The 11,725-nt window shown below is 34.9% G+C and overlaps 1 non-coding gene across 1 annotated transcript; it reads right to left on the bottom strand.

Moving 5' to 3' along the window:
- Positions 1–542: 542 nt before the first annotated feature.
- LOC121222882 (small nucleolar RNA R71) lies at positions 543–648 on the bottom strand. Its single transcript, XR_005920252.1, has one exon. It is a non-coding gene; the product is annotated as a small nucleolar RNA R71 (small nucleolar RNA).
- Between the last annotated feature and the right edge of the window lie 11,077 nt (positions 649–11,725).

The raw sequence follows: 11,725 nt of genomic DNA, 5'->3' as shown, positions 1-11,725 counted from the left end.
TAATTTGAATAAATCACCGACAACAATAATAGCAACAACAAATGCAAGAACAAACACCACCAGCTGCTTGTAACGTACCACGAGAAAAATCCACTGTTCAATGACATTGACGATAACGCCCTAGGAAATCCACCAGCACCACAACTTCTCGCAAACGTTCATATGACTTGGAACAAGAGAACTTTAAGGGATTATGCCTTACCAAGTCTGGATATGGTTCAAGAAGCTATAGCAAGGTCGACAGTTACAGCTAATAATTTTGAGATCAAACCGGCGATGATTTGATGATCCAGAATAATTTGCAGTTTAGAGGTACGATGACGGAGGATTCTAATCAACATTTGAAACAGTTTCTCCAACTTTGCGATACTTTTAAGTATAATGGGGTCACTAATGACACTATTCGTCTTCTGTTGTTCCCTTTCTCTTTGATTGATAACGCATTTTCTTGGTTAGACTCATAGGCACTAGGTTCTATCACGATATGGGATGAACTCGCTGGAAAATTTTTACAGATGTTCTTCCTGATTAGTAAAACAGTCCAACTAAGAAGAGAGATTGTTGTCTTTAGACAAATGGAGGGAGAAAATTTTATGAGGTGTGGGAACATTTCAAAATGTTGATTCAAAAATGCCCGCACCACGGATTTCCTGGGTGGATGCGATTGCAGGTATTTTATAACGGGTTGGACGCGAACGCACAATTTGGATTAAATGGAGCAACAGAAGGAGTCCTTATGAACAGGACGTATGAGGATGCATACGAAATTATTGAAAACATGGCATTAAACTCTTGTCAGTGGTCGATTGAATGATTCACATACGGCCAGAGACCTGTTACGGTTAAAGCTATCTAAGAAGATGATAAATATCAGCAGATAATGGATAAACTCAATTGTATCGAATCTGCTTCTACACCGTCTATGCATGGAGGAGACAAACCACTCTTCCACTACATCAATAATCCCGCTGAGGATGTAAACTATATCGGGAATAGGGATAGAAACCCTTATTCAAATACATATAATCTCGACTGGAAGGATCACCCAAACTTGAGAGAGGGAGGGAACCAATGAGCAAGTAATAGTTCAAATCAAGTTAAAATTATACTAATTATCAACCTCCTTATTTGCAGAAACCCTAGCATAGGACCAACCCAAGCGACTATACTGCATGTGGTTAACATCTGGATAGAATTGAGGGAGAGATGCAGTCAATGAGAATCGATGTCAAGCAGGTGCAGCCTGAGTGCACCAATTCAACAAGAATATTGACTAAGCTCGAAGATCAAATGAGCCAATTGATAAGCATGATAAGCGACATCAAAAGACAAATTGGCACAGGTATTCCCAATAATACAAAAGACAATCCAAAGAAGGAAGGTAAGGAGCACGTGGAAGCGATAGCACTTTGATCAACCAAAGTACTAAGTAGCCCAGAAACTTACTCCGAAGGTAATTATGGAGAATATTAATGACCCTCAAGAGGAATCTTCAGAAGCTGAAGATGAATAGAAGCCATAAAAGGTAATGATACTGACGACTGAACTAGAAAAAGAACCACCTAAAGATGCCAGAATCACAAAGATCCCATTCCCTTCGAAACTTGAAGAAAAACAAAAGCGGGATGATGATAAATTTGTAAGTTTCCTGAACCTGTTTAAAACATTAAATCTTAACCTACCTTTAATTGAGTTAATTGAAAAGGTTCTGAAGTACGCTAAGTTTTTAAAGGAGATGATGGCAAGGCATAAGAAAATTAAGGTAGGAGAACAAGTTACTTTAAATGCTTAATATAGTGTGATTATTTCAAGACAAGTACCTCAAAAATTGAAAGACCTCAGGATTTTTACTATTCCTATAGAGATAGGGAGTATTCATTTTATTAGAGCTCTATGTGATTTAGAAGCTAGTATTAATTTGATGCCTCTATCAATTTTTGAAAAACTCGGGTTAGGGGATCTTAAAACTACTCAGATAACATTATAGTTGGCTGATAGGTTTTCAGTACATCCGAAAGGGGTATTGGAAGATGTGTTAGTCAAGGTGCGAAGTTTCATTATCCCTACAGATTTTGTGGTGCTTGATTTCGGAGAAGATCGTGAGATACTGATCTTATTAGGAAGACCTTTTTTAGCTACTTCTAGGTCTACCATTGATTTAAAAAAGAACGAATTGATGAAGAAAATCAATAGTGAGACAAATATTTAAATGTGGCCATCAATCAAGTGAAGGGGAATGTAGGAGGAAGTTAGGAGAGTAGTGTAAAAAATTATCTATTTCTAACGTTCCCAGATCAAGGGGCTCACTTCCTCTTATGCATGCAGAAAGAATAAATAGGTTCAAGGAAGGAGACAAGCGGGAGAAGGTGAAATGGCATGACGAAAAATGGACTAATACTGATAGAACAAGAAGATCATCCATCTGTGAATTGACAATACTGTTGGATGAATCTGCTAGCAAAACTTAAAATTATTTGAATTACCTAAGTTTTGTAAATTACTGTATATTTAACAAACCCCATAGTTTAGATTCTCACTTCTATTTGATACATGTTTATTTTTAGACAGAGACATCCCCAAGATGGAAATTTGGGCTAAAATAGAATTAGTGTTACAACACGGCAACCCTGTGTCTCGACACCGTAACCAATTTTTGTAGGGTTGATCCAACCTAATTATTTAACTCGATGGCTAAAACCTTAAATTTTCTCAATTTTTAACATTTAAAACACCTATTTTTAACCATAATACTCATTATAAACATATTTTACACTTCCTTAACACCTTAATCCTCTCAAATCTCCTAAAACCTCTTAAACCCTGAAATCTTAATTTTTACCCCATTCTTGCAACTAGTGTGAAATCCACCATCATTCAAGATCTTTTGGTGTAGTAAAGAGGAGAACAGTTAAAGGACCGATAAACCAACAAAGACGAAAAAAATTGCAAGACTTCTTCAAGGTTAAGGGCTCCTAACTCAAATTTGTTATTAATCCATTGAATATTGTTTAATATTGGTTCTTAGTTTAAACATGCCTCCTAGAAAAGTTAGACGAACCATTGAACCTAAACCATCGATGGTTCCCAACCCCTCTAATTTCACAAACCCAAATATCAGAAAGTATTTTGTTGAACTACAAGGAAAAACCTTTATTCAATAAAGGGGATTTGATCCATCGATGATTTTGTGTAAATAAATATGAACTTTAGTTATATATCATAAGTGGGAATATTTTTGGACAATCCTGAAAGAAAATGTTGTGGTCCTTATTGTTCAAGAATTTTATGCCTCTTTATGGGACTTAGAGTTTAGAAATACTAAAGGCTATATGTGAGAATCGGTGCTTGTGTGAGGGAAAGAGGTGCGAGTAACCCCTCAAATAATTTGTGACTTTTGTAATGCTCCATACAATGAGAATAATTTTATTGATGAAACTAATTTAGAATACTTTTGAGATATAGATATAGATAATATTATAAACTTTTTAGTTGAAGAAAGGGGTGAATGAAAATATCACTTAGGCATCAATATCTCAATATCCTTTCATCAAGCCATTATGTTTCCTGAGGCTAAGATGTGGATTCAATTTGTGTGCACACTAATAGTACCTACTTTAAATGTTTCTAATGTTAATACCTTTAGAGTAGTTTTCCTTTATGTAATTTTGTAGAAAACGCAGGTATTCATCAGCAAATGGATCCACCAGAACATGAAGAGGTGCATTAGTGGCTAAAAGGTGAGAGTTTTCTTTCCCCATCTAGTGACGACTTTATGCAAAAAAGGCGGGTGTACCTATGACATCCATTGAGCAGTCACTAAAACCTTCCCGAAGCATCATAGGGGACACCTTGTTCCAGCAATACATTGAGCTGGAATCTAAATAGATAAAAGATTGGATTAAGCAACTACAAGAAGCAACAACTAAACCAATTTCATCACAAAGGTTAACACGAGCTCAATAGGAAGTTGGTGAGAGTAGCCATCCAAAGTTAGATTGGATGATTCAGTGAATGCAAGAATCGAGACCAATTTTTGAAGAATTTGCTAGGCAAAACAACATCCGGGTCTTGAATTATACACTTGACATGTTTAGGCTGACAAATATGGAACAAGAAGAATAACCGTATGAAAGAGAAGAAGAAAGAGAATATGAGGATGATGATAAGAGTGAGGAGATGGATGATGAGGAGGATGATTGAACTATTTTATAATTTTAATACTTGTACTAATTTTTGGATATTGTTGACTTAGAACTTGTATGAGTAGGATTAATAGTAGATTATTTTTATTGCATTTTGCGTAAGTTTTCTATGTAGGAACCCAGCATGAAAGACACACAAACAATTCAAACTTTATACAAGCAAAGGGGGAAGCACCCAACAATAGGTGTTGGAGCGACCATGGTTAATCAGATAACTTATTTCCTTATCTTTTAAAGGATATACATTGAGGACAATGTATCAACTAAAGTGTGTGCGTGTGGGGGGTAACATAGAAAACTTGTTTATTTGTTTCTACATTTTTTCATCTCTTGGTGTGCTTGAGCTTGTAGAAATACAAGTAATTGATTAGGAGCATGTACATAGGTTGCTTGTGTTATGACTGAATTTGGTATGATGATAAGATATTTTAAATATTTGATTATTATACTACTGAAGTTCTATATGTTACAATGTAAATAGGTATTAAACAATCAATTGTACTAAGTGATATAGAAAATACAAGGAAATGAACATGCTAGTACAAATGATAAATGGTTGAATTTGTATCTGTTTGGTTGATTAAGTTTATGCATGTTGAGATATTTAGGGATGACCTAATGCATTGTTTGGAACACATCCAGAGCTAAAAAACCAACCTATTAATATTCACCATTAGTGCCAACTTTTGAGCCTATTGACAATTCTTGATGAACCTCTTTACAAACCTCAAGCTTAAAAACGTTAATTTGTAATTGCCCTTTTTCTTTGGTCCTACGCTACATGACTATAGACGTCTTGCCATACGTATTGAGGGTTAAGTAGATACATCACGGTGAATTTTATAGCTGAGCGAAATGGGAAAGATTAGTGTGATATGAGGACTGTAGGTTAGCCTGAAAGTGCAAAACAAAAGAAAAATCCAAAAAGAAAAAGTAATACAAGTAGAAAAAAATTCTTGAAAAATAAAAAGCATCCATGAGTGAGATAGACTAAAAAAGAAAGTGACAAAGTCACAAGATTAAGAAAAACTTGTTCATTATGTCATGCTATAATTTCTTACATATAGAGAGACAATGAAGGTGAGAGAAGGAGAAATAAGGTGGTGAGCGGGTAAGGGTCACTAAGGGGGGAAGAATATGGATCAATATGATGTGCGAAACTATTTTCATGTTTGTAACCTCCTTGATGCTAACTATCTTTGAATTCCATACCTGCCCTGAGCCTCAGGACGTTACAAGCCGAAAAGTCCTATGTGACTTAAATATCCTTATGCATGAATAAACATTACATTAAACAATTGCATAATAGACTATTTGTATTCTACTCGGATAATCAAAGTACTTGAATAAATTGTTGATGGATCCCTACAAGTGAGACCCTTAATGCTTGTATATTTTGTAACATATTGAACTTAGATGTTTGTGATCAAAAGTGGTAAGTCAACTACTAATCATGTTAAAGTTGTTAGTAAATATGAAATGCCTAAGTCATATGCTTCGTGTCAAAACCATTTTTTATTTTTAGATAAAAACAAAAATTAGTTGTCGACTTTAAAAAAAAACAAAAATTGGGAGTCGCCACCAATCTTTTATTAAGGTGTGATTGGATCACCTAAAAAATAGCTTTGGTCTACAAGTTTCAGAAAAACGGATTCGGGAATCAGTTACGTACGAGGAAGGATTAGCACCCTCGTAACGCCCAAAAATTGGTACCAAATTGATTAATTAATGTCTTAAAGTCGAGAGTTTAAAAAAATACTATCCTTAGTTAAATGAAATTATTTATTAAGACTTTCTCTTTTTGAAAAGAAAAATATCACACCCAATGCGTTAGGGCACAACATTTTATTCTCTTCAAGATGAGTTGGTCCAAAAAACTCGTATAATAAATTTTAAGAAAATATTTAATTGTTTAAAATTTATGAAGAAATCGCAGTCCAATACGTTAGGGCACGATTCCTTAAAATTCCAAACATTCAATATTTCCTTTATATTTTTTTAAAAAAAATCTTTATCTTGAGAAATCAACGTGTCACATCCAATACGTTAGGACACAACACATTGAATTCCCGATGATAATTTTTATTTTGTTTGATTAAAGAACAATCCTCGATTGTTAGATTTTACAAAGAAAATCGGAACCCAATACGTTAGGGCTCAATTTTCTTGACAATCCTAAATACGAGTATTATCTTTATTTTGAAAATTTTCCATTTTTAAATTCGAGTAAAAGATAATGTAATGTTATAATGTATGCATAAATATCGTGATAACAAATACAATAGTAATAAATACAACAATGGCATAGAAATAATATAAACAAACAAATAAATAAATAAATAAAAATAAATCAATAACATGCAAAGCATCAAATAAATGAGCGAAATAAAAAAAAACATGCTTATAAAATATAAATGAAAACATAAATTGATAAACAAAAGAAGAAAATAAACAAAAAAATATAAAGAGAAAAAATGGTACAAAATATATACATGTACATATATAAAAAAATTATATACATATATATAGATTATAAAAAAGATAATTACATATATATATAAACAAATAATAATAATTACATATATTAAAATTAATTAACTTAGAAAAATATATATATATATAAAATTTATGAACAATAATATAAAAAAACATACGTATATACATATTTATCAAAAAAATATAAAAGTATATATATGCATATAAAAGTTAGGAAATAAAAAATGTATATGTATATAAAATGTAAATGTATATATATGTATATAAAAGTTATGCAAATAGAATAATAATAATATATATATATATATAATATGTGCATGTGTTTATCAAAGTTTTTTAAACAAATGTATGTATATATATTATTGTAAAAAAATATGCGCATGTGTATATATAGTAATAATAATTATAATAATAATAATGATAATAATAACAATAATAATTATTTAATAACAAGAAAATCAAATTTAATAATAATAAATAATAAATAATAAATAAAAAAGACTAAATCGAGCTTTGACATAAATTCTGGGCCTAAATCTGCAAATAAATGAAGTCGAAAGGATCCTATTGAACATGCCAAAGAAAATAAAAATGCAAGAGAAAGAGAAATTTGAGGGAATACTCTTAAGAATTATTATTACTCCCAACTTCCCTCCTCTTACAATGAAGGGAGAGGCCTCTATTTATAGTTGAGCCTCCCCAAATCCAACGGTACAGATCAATTACATCAACGACTAAGATTAAAGGGTATCTACAAATTAAATCTCTAAGATTACAAAATCATATCTTCTAAGATTGCATATCATATCTAATATTGCATATCCTTGAAGATTATGTTTCCATAAACTTGTAGATGGACCTTCAACCTTTTCAAGTAATGGGCCATTTCGATCGGGCCAAATGATATAGTTTTGTACTGGACTTAGACTTTGTTTTATTATTTTGGGTTTATTATTTTTTTGTGAGCCCGGGCTAAAATTGGGTATTACAGCTGCCCCTCTTTACTCGTTGTCGTGTAACAAGAACGGAGCAAAGACTTTAGAAATGGCCAATTTTTACTCGGTCACGCTCGATCTTGGTGCTCTTCTTCTTCAAGCAGCCACATTCCATCCTACTGCATTTTCAGAGGTATAGGAATTGGTGTCTCGATCCACTCCACCGCAACGTCGGGGAGATAGGATTGGTGACTCGTAACTTTTAATCTACTTAACTGTGATGTGGGGGAATTACGATTACTGTTGTAGCTTCAATCTTTTAAATTGCAATGTTGAGGAAAAAAGATTCACCGTCGTAACTTCAATCTGTTCCATTACACTGCTAGGGGAGTAAGATTCGCCGTTGCGGCTTCAATCTGCTCCACTGTAATGCCAAAGAGATAGGATTCGCTGCCCACAGCTTCAATCCACTCCACTTCAACTAATCCAAGCCTTAACGCCAAGGAGATAAGATTCACCGTTGTGGCTTCAATTTACTCCGCTATAACGCCAGGGAAATAAGATTCGCCGTTGTGGCTTTAATCTTTTCCATTGCTACGTCAAGGTGATAAGACTAATGTCTTCGATCAGCTTCATTGCCAGTACAGGAAGGTAAAATTTGCTATTTTCAACCTACTCCACTACTTCTCAGGGAGATAGCATTCACAATATTCAACCTATTCCACTGCTGACCAGGGAGATAGGACCAACAATCTTCAATCTATTCCACTACTGCCCAAGGAGATAGAATTCTCAATCTTCAACCTATTCCACTGCTGACCAGGGAGATAGGATTCACAATCTTTAACCTATTCCACTGCTGACCAGGGAGATAGGGCTGGGGTCATCGATCTGCTTCGCTGTCGGTGCAGGAAGGTAGGATTTGCTATTTTTAACCTGCTCCGCTGCAACCCAAGGAGGCAAGGCTGGTGTCTTTGATCTACTTCGCTGTCAGTGCAGGAAGGCAAGATCTGCTATTTTTAGCTTGCGCCGCTGCAACCCAGGGAGGCAAGGCTGGTGTCTTCGATCTGCTTCACTGTCAGTGCAGGAAGACAAGATCTGCTATCTTCGATCTACTTCATGCCAATACATGAAGACAAGATCTGCTTTCTTCGATCTACTTCGCCACCAGTATGGGAAGACAAGATCTACATCTTCGATCCACTTCTTACCAATATAGGAAGACATGGCCTGCTATCTTCGATCTACTTCATGCCAATACATGAAGACAAGATCTGCTTTCTTCGATCCACTTCGCCACCAGTATAGGAAGACAAGATCTGCATCTTCGATCCACTTCGCTACCAATATAGGAAGACAGGATCTGCTATCTTCGATCTGCTTCACGCCAATACATGAAGACAAAATCTACTTTCTTCGATATACTCCGCCACCAAAATGGGAAGACAAGATCTGCATCTTCGATCCACTTCCTACCAATATAGGAAGATAGGATCTACTATCTTGAATCTACTTCATGCCAATACATGAAGACAAGATCTGCTTTCTTCGATCTACTCCGCCACCAATATGGGAAGACAAGATCTGCATCTTCGATCCACTTCCTACCAATATAGGAAGATAGGACCTCCTATCTTCACTGATCTGCTCTCTGGGGAACATGACCTATATAATGAACCTAATTATGCCTAATGATTAGGATGGCATAAAATGAATCAAATGCTCCTGACTAGTCATGTGTGAATGGTGTTTGCACGAATGCATAATTGTTTTTTCCGAGAATGATCCCACTTAGGTTGTCATTGCTCGAAGTTTATTAAGGCTTTAACACTGATGTGCTACAACGCCTTCTTGCTTGGCTGGCTTTTCTGAAGAAACTTTTAGTCAGGTTGCCTTCCACTGTAAACCTCAAAGTTCAATTCATTGGGGCGCAAAATTTGTACCATTATTCTCCCACTGTAACCCAAAGGTAGGAATATATGGCTTTTTCTCGATCATCTCCTATCGCAATTCAAGGATACAGGATCTAAATCTCTCTGGTCCCTTACACCATTCCCAAGGTATCGTACCAAAGGCTCATGCATAAATGAAGGCTTTCTTCTCCGAGGAAACATCTTCCTACTGTTTGGTGATCATTACTTACTTGTTTATTTAAGCTTTGTCATTTTGTTCAATCAATGTTTTTAACAACAAAATCCAAAGAGAAAATCCTAATTTAGACTTTACATTTTCAGATTTCTAACCTTTAAACATGGTGCGTTCTAAACAATAGTCCTGTTTCACGTTCCTGTATTATTTAGAAACTTCTAGAGTAATATGCCAAACTTCCCTTGTGAAAGTTTTATTAGTCCATTAATCATTATTCCAATGCAACATGCTTGCAAAAAAGGTATAACAATGGATGAGAATACAATTGGTTTTGAGCATAGCTCGAAAAGAATAGATTATCAAAAAATAGTAAATAAGGATAACAAAGAAATTGATTGGGAATGTGTATCTTGGGAAAGAATGAAGTATTCCAAGAACAAAAAATTCAATATAAATAGTATAAAAATTGGGTGCCCTAGATATCGCAGCTTGAGCTTCTCTGTACAAACTTTCTGAAGACCATTCTGAGTTTGACATGTGTTTAGGAGATCTATAGTACTTTGTCGATGTCCCAAGATGTCGCCTACCCTTTCCTATTGATTTAGGTATAGCAAGATCACAACATGTCTCAATCTGATCAAAATTTGAGCTGCTCTTATCACCTCATGTCCCATTCTAATCAAAAGTTGAGCTGCCATTTTTGGGTTTTCAACTCAAATCCCCTTTGGTCTCAAGGCGTCCTTTGCGGATTTTCACCTTGGCCTCTCCTTTTTCTTTTTTTTTGAAATGTTTTTTTGATTGAATCTGAACTCATAGGATTAGGCATGTCCTTGTTATCCCTTATGATAAAAATTGATGCTTTTCTAGATAAGGCCTTCTACATAAGGTCCTTCCTAGCTTGGGATAGAGTTCTTTTTGTATGGGAAGGATCTTCTTCAATACCAGGTCCCTCTCAAGGAATTCTCTAGGGCGGACCTTTCTTGTGAGCTCGCATCATTTGCTTTTGGCACATTTGACCATGATGGATAACTTTGAACATTCCTCTTCAATCGGAATTGGATCCAAAAACTCAGAGAGAAAGAATCTTGTCTTCAATAGGCAAAACCGCGATGGGCCCAAGATAAAGGCATTGCCCCGGTAGAGTTTTTTTTTGCGCTATCTTTTTTTTGGGGCAATATGGCATTAATCGTGAGCAGACTGCAAACTTTTGATATTGTGCTGTTGTTCAAATTTAGTACATTGTCACATATGATCCTTTTGGCGTTCCATACTAACATATGATTCTTCACGAATTCGCTAACTGTCGACTTTGTGACATTGACATATGAAGTAGCTTCTACCCATTTAGTAAAGTAATTGACTACCACAAAGATGAATTGATGACCGTCAGATTCTTTTGGCGAGATCGACCAAATGACCTTCATGGCCCACATAAGGAGAAGTCATGTATCCCAATGATTCTTTGTAGGATAAGATCCGTTTCTCGACTTGTTCTACCATCCTTAACAAGTCTGGAAATAGGCTACAATCATGTCATCTTCAAAGTCATGAGATCCCTCAAAACACATGTCTCGCTCAAAAGGAGATTCTGAGTTTGTAGCAGCGTCACTCATGTCGTTGATATCCAGGGACCTATTGTAGGTACAAAAGATTATACAAAGAATGTATGAATTTAAGAATCTATATAGTATGATTATGAATGAAAGATTTATTTGGAAGATAATTCAATAGAATGAAAGAATAAAAAATAATTATTCGTAAATAATGAAAGAATATTGGCTAAAAAATGATCGCAAAGATGCATTTCATTAAAATAATGACGTTCAAACATTAGCCTATTTCACAAATGAGTTCTTATTGCCTCTAGGCTGAAAGCAACAAGTGTGTTCTGAATATTACTCTAAGTAAACTCTAAATACTACAAGGATTTCTTCTGCAGTCCGATTATTCAGAACACTCCCAAGTTTATAAGGGTAGATGTCTAACAAGGTCCCTTTTCAGTTG

Source organism: Gossypium hirsutum, chromosome D10, assembly GCF_007990345.1.
Source record: "Gossypium hirsutum isolate 1008001.06 chromosome D10, Gossypium_hirsutum_v2.1, whole genome shotgun sequence".
NCBI lineage: Eukaryota > Viridiplantae > Streptophyta > Magnoliopsida > Malvales > Malvaceae > Gossypium > Gossypium hirsutum.
This window is presented reverse-complemented; position numbering and strand designations above follow the sequence as displayed.